This window comes from Eucalyptus grandis, chromosome 7 (assembly GCF_016545825.1).
Source record: "Eucalyptus grandis isolate ANBG69807.140 chromosome 7, ASM1654582v1, whole genome shotgun sequence".
Classification (NCBI taxonomy): domain Eukaryota; kingdom Viridiplantae; phylum Streptophyta; class Magnoliopsida; order Myrtales; family Myrtaceae; genus Eucalyptus; species Eucalyptus grandis.
The window spans coordinates 12,223,961-12,240,400 of NC_052618.1; the positions used below are offsets into that span (position 1 = coordinate 12,223,961).

At 38.3% G+C, this 16,440-nt stretch overlaps 1 long non-coding RNA gene across 5 annotated transcripts; it reads left to right on the forward strand.

Moving 5' to 3' along the window:
- Positions 1 to 9,699: 9,699 nt before the first annotated feature.
- LOC104445450 lies at positions 9,700 to 15,191 on the forward strand. Of its 5 annotated transcripts, none has more exons than XR_005553081.1 (5): positions 9,700 to 10,810; positions 12,314 to 12,421; positions 13,128 to 13,193; positions 14,217 to 14,299; positions 14,744 to 15,191. It is a non-coding gene; the product is annotated as an uncharacterized LOC104445450 (long non-coding RNA). The 5 variants fall into 5 exon arrangements; XR_001987790.2 differs by having other exon boundaries at positions 9,701 to 10,810; positions 12,314 to 12,406; XR_005553080.1 differs by lacking the exon at positions 13,128 to 13,193 and having other exon boundaries at positions 9,702 to 10,810; positions 12,314 to 12,406.
- The last annotated feature ends 1,249 nt before the right edge of the window (positions 15,192 to 16,440 follow it).

Sequence of the window (16,440 nt, forward strand, 5' to 3'; positions counted from 1 at the left end):
CTTCCAATTGGCAGGTGAAGATGGCAGAGTGGAATCCAGAGAAGGATTTGCTGGCGATGGTCACGGAGGACTCGAAGGTGGTGCTTCATCGCTTCAATTGGCAGAGGCTGTGGACAATCTCTCTTGGTAATTGCTTCGACCGGAGAGAGTTCTCCTTTTTTATTATTCATTGTGTTTGTTTCTTCAACGATGGCTTGGTACGCCCTTTGAGTCATTGGCCTTAGTCCCCCTTTGCTTTTCCTTAAATGTGCTACGATCCTTTTCCTCAAATAAACCACTTCAATTGCCAACCCCATTCAAATTGTGTTTGATGGAGAGTTGGTGAATATAGGGATAGGGTGCTTGAACGTCTAAATGAGAACATGACGTTGAACTAAGGAGTTGGTGTTTTACATAAGAATGAAGAGTGAATGATGGTAATGGGAGTGAACATCTGGATATGACGTAGTTGCAAGTAAAGAATCCCAAGCTGATATTAGTTGAATGAAGGGATTTGTATTTACGGGCTCGATAGATTCCTATAAACTTCTAGACAAGATTGGTGCCTTAGGAGATTTCCAAAACATAATTGACAATCATCTAGACCAACCGGAAGTGTACCCTACTCCTGTATTGCCATCTTGCTGACCTTTTTGGTACACCGATCAAAGTGTTCACAAAGATAAAAGAACTTAAATTGGAGGGGATGTCAGTTATGTTAGATAGACTAGCTATGTCAGATGCAAAAATGCTAGATGCTCACATGGAGTTGGCAGGTTTAACCCCTGCAATGCCATCTCAATGTCGTCATGCATCTATATAGTTTTCCTTTGATTTCTATTTGTGACTCTCACGGTGTAATATTACTTCCAGCTACTCTTCTTGTACTGGTTGAGCGTTCCTTGCAAGAAGAGATTTGATATAGGCTGGAAAATTTCTCACATTTTGTGCATGTATCCCTCATAATTGCAAGAGTCAATCTTTGCATCAATGAATCATATTAAACTCTTTTTACCTTGCTAATAGCACTATTTGAGCCTAGGAGAAGTTGAGACTTATTTATACTACCAATTCCACTCCTTGGACTCGATGTAGTAGGTGAAATTCTGCTTGCTTATGTTATTATCACTGTTAACAAGCTAAAATTGAGAATGAAAAACTCAGTTATCAGAAGAAAATGAGCAGATAAATTAATTGGCGGGTGCTCGGATGATGGTGAATTGAGCCAACGTTGAGCTTATATGTGATGCTTAACCTTGGTTATGAGGGCCTCTGTCCACAACAATTCGTTCATGTACTTAGATGTGGGAATTCATTAGTCTATATTTTTTTACCAACTGTTTTTCCAATTAGGTTGCCATTCTTTTTAACTAAGCATCATTTTTGGCAGAGTAATGCTACAGATGTTATGTCCTAGTAAATGAAAATGGTTTACTAATAGCACTATTTGAGCCTAGGAGAAGTTAAGACTTATTTATACTTACTACATCGAGTCCATCTTTGTATCAATGAATCATATTCAACTCTTTTTACCTACTAATAGCACTATTTAAGCCTAGGAGAAGTTAAGACTTATTTATACTACCAATTCCACTCCTTGGACTCGATGTAGGAAGTGAAGCTCTGCTTTCCTATGGTATTATTAGTGTCAACAAGCTAAAATTGAGAATGAAAACTCAGTTATCGAAGAAAATGAGCAGATAAAATAACTGGCGGGTGCTCGGAAGATAGTGAATTGAGCCAACATTGATCTCATCTGTGATGCTTTACCTTGGTTATGAGAGCCTCTATTCACAACAATTTGTTCACGTGCTTAGATGTGGGAATTCATTAGTTTAGATTTTTTTTTACCAACTAATATTCCATTTAAATCGCCATTTTTTTAAGCTAAGCAACATTTTTTGGTAGAGTAATGCTGAAGATGTTGAGTCCAAGTAAATGAAAATGGTTTACTAAGTCACATGCGAAATATTTCTGTGTTAGGTGTCTGTGATATACTTGCCTAAATACTTGGATTTTACCACTTCAAACGAGTTTTGTAAGCTAGTCTTTGTATATGTAGTATTGTTCTGTTCTGAGAATGTGTTGGTCTCTCTTTGGATCCAAAGTTTCTCTCAACTTTTTAGATCTTGACTTTAGGCTGTAGAGGCACCCTTCTGTCACAACAAACTTACTCATAAAAGGAATCACGACCTTGAGTTAATGGAGTGTTTTGTGCCCATTAAAGACATGCTATGTGGATGATGGTTATGCCGATTAGCACAAAATCATCTGTGAGATGTTAGTTTGAAACTACATGACTAGATACAATGTTGGGATATAGGGTAATTGGAGTAACTTAAAAGTCCTCAGCAAAGTAAGTTTCTTTTAACACATCAGAAGTTCAACTATAGGGCACCAAGGGAGTGTAAACGCATATAAGAAAAGAGCCCAAAAAATTAAAGCCTTGTATAGAAGAACTCCCAAAACCAAAAGCAAGCTCAAATACAAGATAAATCATCGACTATATTGAGCAAGGCAGTTATATCCATATGCAGTCTCCACCATACCAAAAGTGTACGACTTTAAGCTCTCTTGTTTTGCTCTTTCCAAATAAGCCTAAAAATAGAGAGGCGAATTGAGTTAATCCTTCTTTTCTTGCTCCATAAAAGCTTCAATAACCCAAAGATAATTCGGTGCAAGCATAGGAAACTGTCCAAACCATTCTTGTCCATGAACGGTGAAGGAGGAGATGCCGCACGGATTCTACCTCCTCCTTGCGGAGGAAATGCCTGTTAACCAATATTTTGCCCCTTTGTTGTAGGTTATCTGAAGGGAGGATTCGTTCCCAAGTTGCTTCCCAAGCAAAAAGAGAAACTTTAATCTGAACCCTCACTTTCCGGATCGCTTCCCATGGAAAATCCATTCTGGCACTGACAACCTCCCTATTGTGAGCAACTTGTAGCGAGACTTTACTGGAAAGATTGCATCTAGGGCAAAACCAGCCATGTCAAAGACTCAAGATTTCGATTGGCATCTTCCACTGCTCTTGACGTTAATGACCATCTTCTCCAGCAGGAGTGCGTCTCTTGGTAAAAGCAGCATTGGCAAGGCAAGCTTACATCGGTCATAGTCCAAAGAACGAGCTACGAACCTGGCAGTCTCCACGCTCTTCAAATGCCGAGCCAAGCACGAGTGAAGGTCTGCAGCAGGAAGAATTCTTGTGCCTCGCAATATGAAGAATGGCCAGATCAAACATGGCATGTACATTTATTGGTAACAAGACTTAGTGATCTTTTGCTCAAAAGAAAAAAAAAAACAAGACTTTGTGATCTGTCCAGAAAGTGGATGAGGATAAGCATAGACACGAATAACATTCGGATTCTATATGTTCAAGTTCGATATGCAATCGTCACAAATTGGGAAAAAAAAATGGCGCACAGAAAGGGGGTGGGTTTTAGGCGGTGATGGCAAACAATGAGGTCAGAGTATTTCTATCCGGCTGAGTGTTTGGAGCTTGGGTGGTGATGGCAAATGGCTTGGTCAAGTTTGGGCTTGGCCCGTCGTCTCAACATTTAGCATTCGTGAATGTTCGCTCTCGTGACATGCTGATTTGAATAGTTCATTAGCATTTTTTTTAATTCAAAAGTAAATCAGGATTAATTATCACATTGCTTTTTTCCAAATTACAATTTCAAGAACTAATCCACGATCATGTTCACATCAATGTGATGTCCCATGAGTCCTCCAACGCTTCCGTACCAGCAGTGAAATCTCCTCTCGTCGGGCCACTTCGTTTTGTTGTGGTGTGCAACGAGATTATTTGTACAATTGAATGTATAGACCCGAATCAAACGATATCGTTTTTTAGACAAACCTGAACATCATGCTATATATGACATTATTCGTAAATTGAAGTGAATTAAGGCTCCTTTGTTTTGCGAAAATAAATAAATAAATTATTTGAAAAATATCCTTCTAAAAATTATTGCTCATATTGCTTGAAAGAATCTATTAATGAAATATGTTTCATTCTTGACAATAATTTATATTCAAATATTTGCATACTTAACAAGAACTTCTTGCATTCGTTCATTTTTGTAACTGTACAAGTGATTTTTTTGAAAAATAGTTTTCCAAATTTTTCGCTTTTCCATGAAGGATTTTAGCTAGCGATTCAATACGGATCACTATTATGGAATCAATCTTGGCTTCATCCTTTGATCAAAAATCGAGACCAATAGACATTTATCACACCTACCGGTAGATAAAAGTGCAACGATTTGATCCATCACGGACCTCATATGATCTCAAAACACAAGCACACATGCGCGCTTAACTTATAGAGTTTCCTCATTTCTTTTTAATCAGGGACAACGCACGTTAGTGTGTAAAAAGCACATCTTGTCTACAGTAGTAGAACCCACTTGATCAAAATTCTTTGTTCGCAAAAAAAAAAAAAAAAAAAAAAAAAAAAAGCTTGTAAAAATCAATGGGATTTCGTAAAAGAAAATTTACAACTATTTTCAATTCGCTGCTTTTCTTTTCATTTTTCGTCTTCGTTTTCTTTTTTTTTCGTGTTATTGTCCTGTTCTGTCTAGAGTTTTTTTTTTTTTTTTTGGTTCTTTTGTTCATTTTGAGAATTCATCCTAATTTATTTCTGAATAATTTTTAGAGCAATTATCAAAAGTTCATGTCGGGCATAAGCGTTGCAAAAAATGAATGAACATAAGGTATCCGAATACGTATTCGTAGCATATGGTTCAGTCTAATCAAATCTTCATTTGCTTAGCAAAAAGGAGACAAGGTAAAAGGAAACTCCTTGATGCCTACCGTTCTCATAACGAATTTTGAAGAACGAATTATTATGTACTCTTTGAAGATTACCAACCACCAATCCAACCAGTCTTTGTTGTATCAAGTGTCATGAACTTTCTTCCATTGGAATAACGAATATTATAACAAAGTCTAGTGCTTTTCGAAACTAATCAATAGACAATCATGTGCGTTCTAAAGAATTCTCGACCGAGTTGATTAAAAAAACAGAAGGTACGAAATAAAAACAGAATAAAATGGAGAAATGAAACGAAATGGAAAGAGGAATAGAGCCGAACAAGGGTCAACCTATTAATTCAGAAGATTCATATTCCACTGTGAAACATGTCCTTAAATGAAGCAAGAGAGGAAAAAATAGCAAGTACACTTGGGGTTCGATAAATATTTCAATTTTCAATTTTTAGAAAAAAAAAAGGAAGACCCGCCCCTTCCCCCCGCCTCCGACTATCAGACCGAGTGTGCCAGCTTTGTTCCAACAGAGCTGGTGGCTGCGGTTCTTGGGCTACTTGATGTAGATCGACGAAGGGGGGTTGCCGACGCGTGCTTCCGTTTCAGTTTCAAGTTTCGACGAATTGCTTTGTTTTCTCAGGTTCAGCTCCCGTTCGGGCGTTCTTTCAATGACGTAATGGGCAGGTCTAATCGATTGTTTTCCGATTTGGTTTTGTGAGGTTTTGGCTCGATTTCTTCTTACTGGAAGGTGAGGATGGCGTGAGTGGAATCCAGGGAAGGTTTGCTAGCGATGGTTGCGGAGGACTCGAAGGTTTTTAAGATGTCTGTCCTAGGTTTTAGCTCGATTTCTCGCGCTCGAGCCAATGTAATTTAAGATGTGATGAAAGCAATTGTACGTTATTTTTAAGCTCATGAGATGGCTACTTGAATGAAGCGAGGCAGGACCTCTTAGGTTGACTTGGTTGACCTGAAGAAGAGGAAGCCGAAGCTCTCTTCTGCAATTTTCTGTTCTTCTGAACTGAGTGTCTAATATGGGAGTGGTTGCAGAAAAACTGCAGCAGAGAAAAGAATGACGCCTTTTGGCGGTGTTTGTTATCACGAAATGTTCGCAGAAATGCAACCTCGTGTACATTTCCAGGAGACTTTAAAGGGTTTAAATTTCTTCTTCTTTTTTCACATTTTTTCAGCCTCTTGCCTATCAAATAATTGAGCTATTTTCACGTTCGATGCTGGTTTGGTAAATCTTTTCAACCCAATCTCTTGTCAACACACTACTTACTCAAATGATATCAGTTACCGTTCATGTGTTGATAGATTATTTGAGCAGTGTGTATAGTAAAGTTATCGTCTATGTGTCGATAGATTATTGGAGCAATTTATGCAGTAACTTTAACACGTAACTTTAAAGATAATAGCAAGTGTACTCAAATGGTAGTGATAATTTCTCAGTAACTTGAACAAGTTGATAAGTTGTGCAAATGAATGTTATTAAATTATTAAAATAATCAGCAATTTTGATACAATCAAGCAAAAATTCGTACCAATTAAAATAAAAGTTGGTAATATCGTCTAAGAGTTAATAAGTGCATCTTAGTGACTTTAACAAATAAATGTTAGTAAGTTATTGGAACAGGATAGTCGACTATTTCAAACAATCAAATAACATTGGTATAATGACTCAAATAAGAGTTGACAATTTCTTATGAGGGTTAGTAAATTTAGTACACCGATAACCACCGTAAATAAATGATAGTAAAAAATTATTCGAACTAGTGAAAATTTTTTAAAAAAAGAAATCAAGTAAATAGTTGGTAATTTAGAACTTAGTAGAGCTAAAATAAGTTAGTGACTTACCCCTAGAAAAGTTGCTAATTTACCCAAATCAAGAGTAGTAATATCCTATAAGAGTTAGTAACTTCAACAAATAAATGTGGCTAACTCAATACTGCAATCGATAATATCAAAACAATCCAATAAATGCCGGTAGCTGGACTGAAATAGGAGCCTGTAATTTTCTATTAAAGTTAGAAATGGGTACGTATGCCCGAAAACCCAACTCAATCGCACCCCCGCACGTTATTAAAATAAAAAAATAAATAAAAGAATAATAAATAAAGACAGGAACGAAGTAAAAAAAAAAGGTCAATGAAAAGTAGATAAAGTGGGGCCCAATCCCCATTGCAATTAGCAATTACTAATTAGCAAAAGAGATGGTTGGACCGACGGGAACGAAGGGAAAGACTGACCCTCCGCATCGCCACTTGTCCCCCTGTGGGGCCTCACCCCACCGGACACGTCGACAACATTTATTCCTTTTGGAAAAAAAAAAAAAAAAAAAAAAAATATATATATATATATATATATATATATATATATATATATATATATATATATATATATATATATATACTTTTTTAGCTTTTCCAACCCTCATCTCTGGGCCTCTGGCTCCTCATTCCCTGAACTCCCCCCTTCAATGACATTTTGTAGTGAATCTTCATGCCTACATATTAATATCTAAAGCTTCACCGAGTCATGAAGAAACATTCAAAATCTTATGCTCAAAAGTACTCCTATACCACCGTTACTCATTCCTGCCCTTTGCCGGACCACCATCTCCAACCATCGGCTAACCATTGTACTGGCCATTGCATCCACAAAAAGTAAGGAACAAAAACGGAAATACAATCGGATAAACCAACTGGAATATTTGAGCTTAAAAATTAACTCTCGGATCGTCAGGTTTTGAGTGGCTCCTCATCGATTATTGTCATTGAAGGCAGCGGGAAGGCCTGATTTATCAGTGGTGTAACTAGGCTACGACGGGCACTCACAACCGACGATTAGAACCTTTACAATTGTCTACGAACAAAAGAACGAACGGCGAGGGAGTCTTCGGATGAGATTTGGGCTCTTCCGTTTTCACGGTGGGGAAGGCAAGGAGCAATAGTGAAGCAGGAAAGGGCGGCTCGGGAACAGTGAGGGCAAGCGGCTTGGCAACTAATGGCGTCGAGAGGAGTGATGGAGAGGCTCATCAAAGTGATGGCGTGGGTTTCAATCGTCGAAATGGGCAACGGCGACTATTGCACCAACTCCTCAAGAGAATGAAGTCCAAGAACAATGGATACATCTTGCGGTGACGAGGATGAGGTCGAATGACGATGGGGCGACGGTGAAGGTGTATACACAGCGCTCATGAAGAGTCAATCCTCCTTATTTTTCGCTTTTCCCCCCTCTTTTTTTTCACTTGTGGCGTGTCCCTCTTGAACGTAAAAAGAAGCCAAAAAAGAAAAAGAAAAAGAACCCCCTCCAAGATGAGAAAAGAACATATTTTATTCTCCAATAGAGTTTTGTGTAATTACACCATGTGACGCGATCTTGAAAGGTGTGAGCTCAAATTCCATGATAACAAATATGTCGATCAATTCTTGAGATTGATAGTTTTTTGATTGGATTGACGGTACTTAAATTTCACTATTTCTAAATCAAATGTCTAAAAAAAAGACTTTTAATTTTTTTTTCATACCTAGGAATCATTTGACCAAAAAAAAGTTTTAAGCCATTTCTATGAAAACTAAAATCTAGAATGGCACATGCTTATGTTCAATTAACACCTATATGCAATTAAAGTACTACTGATACTAATCTAATTTTTTTCGAGTTAAGAAATGAGTCTCATTGTGATCAGGATCTTGAATCTCGAATTTTTCTAACTTTAACCATCGGTATTATTTGGATGTCCATAGCAATATAATTTTAAAAAAAATTCTAACAACTGTTGGTATTTTCTTAAAATTTTTGGTAACTTAGCATTTTACCAAAATGCTACCGACCGAATAAGTTACTGGTCAAAATTTAGTTATCAACTGATTTTGATATTTACGTATGCTATTCGTACTTTACCTGCACTGAACGATGTTCGGAATTTTGACCAATAGAATCTTCCTTTATGGTATGGACCTCTTTTCATGGCATCTTCCGAAGCCAAGCAGATGCCATTTTCAGCTTGATTCAATTTGTTTTCTAGTTTCAAAATGTTACAAATACCTCTAATTTTTTTCAATACAAAGGACAAATCAACCTATTCCACCCAAATTAAAAAATTCAATATTAATAAAGATTGAATTCCAAGTTTTGCATTGGAGAACATATTTGGTTAGCATTTTTTGTTTCGCGTAACAGACAAAATGTCATATATTGAGCATACAAGTTATTCCGGCATCTAAAGGGACTGGCTAAGAGCTCGGCCAATACCCAATGACTATCATGTGGCCAACAGGCGGCACGGCCCAGTCTCCCGGTCCTCTCCACATAGCTCCACCAAAGACCCACAATACCTCCTAACGCATCTCTAACTTATTATAATTTCTAGGCTTCGACATAAATTCAATTTGGCTAGAACTCGAGCCATAAGCTCAATAACCTTAATTAGTAGAATCATGGAGTCACCTTCTAAATGGAGACACACGATGTGGATGCCAATGGCCTTGCATTTGGGAGGATGATGAGGCGAGGAAAGTTTTCTCTGATTGCATTCTTGTCAAGCAGTTTGAAAATAAGAGAACATGTCCATCCTAGACCAACAAACTTCCATGAATTGCTTGGGTTATCATTCATTGAGTTCAAGCCAATGTAATTCAAGACCTCAAAGCATTCGTCTGCTATTTTTAGAGTGCATGAGATATCATACTTTGATCATGAATGTAATTTAAGCTAAATAATTATCTCATAAAATTTATTTATGGTTAATTTTTATTTTATCTTTTATATATTGATATAGATGTTTGCAAAGTCTCAATAGTTATTTATGTCTATCTACTACATAAGTGGAGCCCTCAAGCATGATATCACAAATCAAGCGGAATCAACCAAACATTTTCTTTCACGGGCTCAAGCTCGCTTATGTACGCCTACTCGATCTTGTTCATACTCGATTATCATATGAATGATGATTTTTTCAGATGTCGGACAAGCTTGGATTAAAAAAATTAAGGTTCGGTACTCGGCAATTCAAGACGTGCGAGGCCCATCATCATGGGCTCGTAGATGTATTAAAAGGCGCGGGAAAGTGGTTGCCTCTCCATCGAGCGACACGTGTCTCTATACGGGAAGCCAGAAACTTAAGTCCGAGTGAAATGAACCCTCAAATCGGAGGAGGCTCTCCTTCCGGTTCCTCCCTTCGATCGTCGATCCCCACATGGCGAAGACGAAGCGATCGACGAACTTCTTCTCCTCCTCCTCTCGTTGGTGTGATCCACCACGTCTTCTCGTTCATCGACGTTGCATGCATCGTCCGCACGTGCGTTTTTGTCGAAGCGGTGGCGATCCGTCTGGAACGCCTCCCCGTTCCGTGGACGGCGTCTTGATCCTCTAGGCGTCGCCCAAGGTGAGGAAGTTCCACATCGACGCCGATTTTCTCGACCGTTGCGCGCCTGAGCTCAGTCCGTGGCTTCGCTTTGCTGTCGACCGCCGTGTCGAGGACCTCTCAGTCGATGCGACTAAGAGGTTGTGCGAGATGGCCGGCCATTTCGCAGTACCGCGGCTCCTTTTATGGATGCTCTTCGTTGGTGAACCTGCACTCAGGGCTCTGTTGCTTCTCGTTGAGTAGAAGTATCGCTTGGATTAATCTTAGGTCCCTATCCATCTGTGACTCGGAGGTGATGCATGAGATGTCGAATGGCAGCCCTGTTCTGGAGTACCTTAGTTTGGAAGGATGCTACGGTTTGAAGCGAACCATCAAGCTTTGTTCGAGAACTTTGAGGGAAATTGCGGTCAATGGCTGCTTTCGGTATGCACTTGATGAGGGTTTCCCCTTGGAGATTTCAAGTCCTCTGTTGCTGTTTGAGAGGATTTTCTGGTATGATGAGGCAGCTGGTAACGGAAGTCTCAATCCTTGATTGAAGCAGAGTCGAACTTTTTTCTGAGAGGCGAGGATTTTGGAAGGCCAACTGATTGTTTTGTTCAAAATCGGTTCGAGTCTTACAGATGGTGTTGCAACTTGGTTGAGGGACTGCTTCAGAAGCTGCAGAACGCGACTAAGCTTTTGATTGGTAGTTGGTGCCTTCAGGTGAGCAGATTGTTTTTCATTTCATATTTAACTCGTTTGGTTCAGACTTATGGATAATTCATGTTCCCTCTTCCTCGAGTTAAGGAAATTCATTCCAAACTTTAGCACCAGGAATCTGGTTTACATCGTTTGCTACTCTGCCTGATGACCACTGGTGCAAATACACATCGTGCCTTTAGAATAACTACCGAAAGACCAAAGAAAAGGCAGCTGGTTTGGGGTCATTCTTTTTCCTGCTCAGTAGTGCATAACCATCATTCCAATGATCATAGTAAATTATTAATGAAAAGTAGTTGTGTCCTGTTTTTTAAAAGACTGAAAAAGCAGTTGTTGACTAGAATTAGTATATAAGTTCTACTATTTCAACACTCAAAAGCTTTAGCATCACTCAATTTGTCATATAGGTGGGAACCAAAAGTGTTCTCAAAGCATACACTTGCTGGGTTTTTTAAACTGTATTTGGAAGGAAGAGTAAATTATCTTATTCTTTTGCCTTTCAATTTTTGAATGTGCTTAGGTTTTATCACTTGCTGCAGAGGTACAAGGTGTGCCATTTTCTTTGCCCAATTGCAAGTTCTGACTCTGCATGCACGTTGGCCTTATTCCCCATTTGCTTTTCGTTAAATGTGCTACGGTCCTTTTCCCCAAATAAATCACTTCAATTGCCAATCCAGTTCAAATTGCATTTGATGGAGAGTTGGTGAATATAGAGGTTAAGTGCTTGGAATTCTAAATGAGAACATGACATCAAACTAAGGAGTTGGTGTTTTACACAAAAATGAAGAGTGAATGATGGTAATGGGAGGGAAAATTTGGAGATGACATAGTTGCAAATAAAGAATCCCAAGCTGATACTAGTTGAATGAAGGGATTTTAATTTACAGGCGCGATAGATTTCTATCAACTTCTAGACAAGATTGGTGCCTTATTGGTGCCTTTGGAGATTTCCATAACATAACTGACAATCGTCTAGACCAACTGGAAGTGTACCCTACTCCTGTTTTCCCATCTTTTTGCCCTTTCTGGTACACCAGTCAAAGTGTTCATGAAGATAAAGAACTTGAATTGGAGGGGATGTCGTTTATGCTAGATAGACTAGTTATGTCCAATGTAGAAATGCTTGATGCCCACTTGGAGTTGACAGGTTTAACCCCTGCAAAATACGATCTCAATGCCATTGGGCATCTACATATTTTCCTTCAATTTCTGTTAGTGACTCTCACTATGTAATATTACTTTTGGCTCTGCTCTTCCTCTTCTTGTACTGATTAAGTGTAATATTACTTTTGGCTCCTCTTCTTCCTCTTATTGTACAGATTGAGCATTCCTTACAAGGATTTCTCACATTCTGTATTGTTAAAATGTAGAGTCTAGTCTGGAAAGTTTCGCACAATTTGTATTACTTGAAGTTAATTTATCTTCTTCTGATTACAAAGGGGCATTTCGTCACATCATTTTGATTAATCAAGTTTGTTGTTGGGAATTTAACTTACTTGTGAATAGGATATATCTCAAGCTATGCTGCATACATGTATACATGGAGGGAGGAGTTGGAGAAAGCAAAAAGACTAGGAGGGTAGGCGGAGCTGCATCCAAGTATGTTAAGTTCTTGTACGACTTTATCTTTTGGTAATTCAAATTCGTAAGAGCTTGGGATCAGATGCCTAGCCTTGGTAGTTTTTGTAATCTATTCTCACTGGAAAAATTTAGAGAGGAGTTATATTTTCTCCAGAAACATCTGAATGCTGCATGCATCATGTTGCCTTCTTGATATGAAAAACATGTTGTTGAGTGCTTCTTGAACCAATCCTTGAGTGGTTTCTGTTGAGATAAGTTGTAGATACTTGTACACTTGTGATCCTTGCTTGATGTATGCTTTCATGGTTACACTCCACCTCGAGGTTCCAAAGCCGAACAATAAGATTCATTTTTGGATTGAGATAATGGATTGAAGGCTGCCAAAAAGATATAGATTCCCTAGCTTTAGATGATCTACTAGCCCAAAGAAATCCCATGTCAAGCTACCAATATCCCTATCAGATATAATGTGTACTGTTATGATGTTTGCCTTACTTCCCAAATTTTGATTATCATTTTCTCGGTTTATGTGTGTTCTCTGTCTTTCCTCTTAGTCTATTAATTTTATGGTGAACAAATTATTCATCCTCTCTCTCTCTCTCTCTCTCTCTCTCTCTCTCTCTCTCTCTCTCTCTCTGTGTTTTTGTTGTTGTTGTTGTTGTTTATGAAATCACTTTTCTTTGCACATTCCATTGTATGTCATTATACTGGATTATCTAACTATTCTAATGTACTCTAGGTAAATGTATAACATCATTATGCTGGCATCCTGATGGCAAAGTAGTTGTCTTGGGACTAGAAGATGGTACAGTTTCACTGCAAGAATCCCTTATCTTCAGAATGTGTTCTTCTCTAATCTCTCTTGGGAAAGATTCTGAATTGCTCAAAAGCCGCATGATGCATTGCAAACAGCAAGCTTGCTCAACAAACATTTAGCTGCTAATAGAGATGGCAATCCATGTTTATGGGTCCTGTCTGCCAATGTCAAATGAACAGTGGACTGCTAGTTAGGTCAATCTGAGCACAAAAGCCTTAACAGATCTTATTAGAACACTCTTTTCAAACATGCCCCCTTTGTTAAATAGGTCTACAAACGACAAGAGATGAATAGCCCATTTAACTAATTAAAGTGAATGGTTCATTCCAATCCAAACATGACCTGCGCAGCATTTATAACTTGTACAATACATGCAATATGCATATCTTCGTCAATGTCATATAATTTTTAAGAAGAATAGCCGTAAACTTACAAAGTCCTTGGTTTAGATGATATCATGATATCTTGTATCTTATATATACCCATTTAACTAATTAGATTGAATCGTTCATTCCTATCCAAAGATGACTGAGACAGCATATAGAAGCAGTCATCCATGGCACTCTCATTTTCATCAAATTATTAGTTTCTTTCTATTATTTAAAGTGACATATGTCCAGTTCGGTCATATTAGGAAGGTAATAGTTTGGGTGACTCCTAAATGATAGAATTTGTATGTGCCTTAATTATGCTTGTGGGTGGAAAAGTTTGTAGATTACCAGTTATTCATTAAGCTAGCTGTTTGGTCATGGGTACAATTGCTCAGAACTTGGCTGATGCTGCTGCCATAAAGTTTCTTTGCGATGTCTTACCAATTTACTAATCATTATCCACTTCATGGATTATGTTTTGCTTTGAAGATCTTATTTTTACATATGAATGTTATCTTACCAATCTAGCTGTCTTTATGGAACCGTGGATATGCATCATGCTGCTTGTTATATGCTAGTGCTTGCAGCAGTTATACGTACTGTGGTATTTTTTTTTCTAACTCGTATAAATATTAAGCAGAATGGAAAACTGTTAAGAAGCTTAAGTCCCATGCGGCAGCTGGGGTGTGTCTCAATTGGGAGGAGGATGCCCAAGTGAATAGAGTATGCATCTTTCAACTGAAAAAGTTCATCTAACTTCTCGATCTTGATTCTTAACAGACAATATTTTATTGTTCATACCTTTCATGTTCTATCTAATGCTTTGTTTGCAGTTAAGTAGTTATTTTAGTCTGGTCTACTAAAATATTTCTTTTCTCAAACTTAGGATTTTATTCAACAGCTTCAATATGGGTTTGTGGAAGGTTTTTTGAAAACTTATGTTTGGTGTCAACTGTGAGTTGTTGATTTGTTGATTGTTGACTCCCCTAACCTTAATCTCTTGTTATATTTACTTCTTCTTCTTCTTCAATATCCTTTTCTTCTTCTTGTTGCTTTTTTTTGGTGCTTTCCAATTGGAAAGATAATTATCCATTTTTAATAGGACACTTCCTTTCTCGCAAGACCAATTGGCATTTGAAGATTGCACTACTCGTTTCTTCCCTCCAGCTCCAAGAGCTCCTTGCATGCCTGGACTAGTACCTGGAGAAACTGGTTTAACTGACGATGGTCAAGATTCATTCGTAGTGCTCTCAAATTCTTCAAAGCAATGTTTCAATATCCTTTGCAGTGGAGATGAAGATGGGGTTTTGTGCTTTAGTATATTTGGTGTCTTTCCAATTGGAAATGTTGTAAGCCTCCTGTCTGTTCAGATCATATATTTAGCAGTATAGTCTATCAGATTCAGTCAATGACTACTTCTTTCCTTTCTCGCTTCCATAGAGCAGTCTTTCTTAATAAATGGATCTGATGGCAGAAATCAGTATTGCCCGAAAGTAATGGACTGGTCAATTAAACAACTATACTAGGTGAAGTTATTCTTGTAAAAGTTCTAGATTTCACTTCTACTGGTCACTTCAGAGATGACACCTCCGACTTCAATACAGCACAATTATCTGAAGCTTTTGTTGTTTGCCCCGAGTGCTCCTACCTATACTGCAGTTGAAGCACCTAAAGGAGAATTTGGTGTCTGTCTGGGTTAGCCTGCTGTACAGACTTTCTGCTTTTGTTTTAGACTTTTGAGTTTCTCTTTTTTAAGGAAGATTGAGAGCCTATATGACCGTCGGTTGGGGAAAGTGTCCTGTGAGTGTATGTTTGTGTGTAGATAGTTCTCTCTGTGGGTGTGTAGCTATTAGAAGATTTAGAATTTTAGGTACTCTGAACCTTCCTGCATGTTTGGGTTTAGTACTGTTTCAAAGTGAAAACATGATGAACTTCTCAACAGACATTTGATTAGTCTAGAAACGCGTGCTGGAGAATTGTTCTAATCAGTATCATTAAGGTTCCTATCAGTTGTCTCTTTAGTTTCATGGAGCAAGTCCTTAATAGTTATAATTCCTTGTTGGGACTCTCCCAAATGGACTCCCTTGGGCCCACTGCCTATCATTAGATCTATTAGTGTGGAATATGGTTTCCTATTTGGGAGGTTTTTCAGATCTATGTACGAGTTTCTGAATTGTCAATGATGATTTGATCACAATGTCTTGACTCGGTTGACTACTTAAAGTCGATTTCAAAATCCTATGTCCTTTACCTAGAACAGGTAATTTTCACTTTAAGATGAGATATTTTAGATGGAAAATTGAACATGATTGATAGGAAATAATTTGTTATGAAAATTGATGTAGCTCATTTAGTTCAATGTTGAGCTTCTAGGTTGTCTTTTTTTCTTCTTTTTTTAAAAGGATGCCAGTGGCAAGAATACTAAGTTTCTTGCTCCATAAAAGCTCCAATAACCCAAAGATAATTTGGTGCAAGCATAGGAAACTGTCCAAACCATTCTTGCCCACCCACTTCCTCCCTATCGGGTGGTTTGTAGTGAGACTTTACTGGTAAGATTGCATCTAGGGCGAACCAGCCGTGGCAAAGACTTGAGAGATTTTGATTGGCGTCTTCCATTGGTCTTGACGTTAATGACCATCTTCTCTAGCAGGAGTGCATCTCTTGGTAAAAGCAGCATTGGCATGGTGAGCTTACATCCGTCGCCATCGAAGGAACGAGCTATGAACCAATGATCTCCATGCTCTTCAGATGCCGAGCCAAGCATGTGAAGTTTTGCAATGGGCAGAATTCCTCTGCATTGCAGATATGAAGAATGGCCGATCAAACATGGCTTGCACATTTATTGGTAACAAGACTTAGTGATC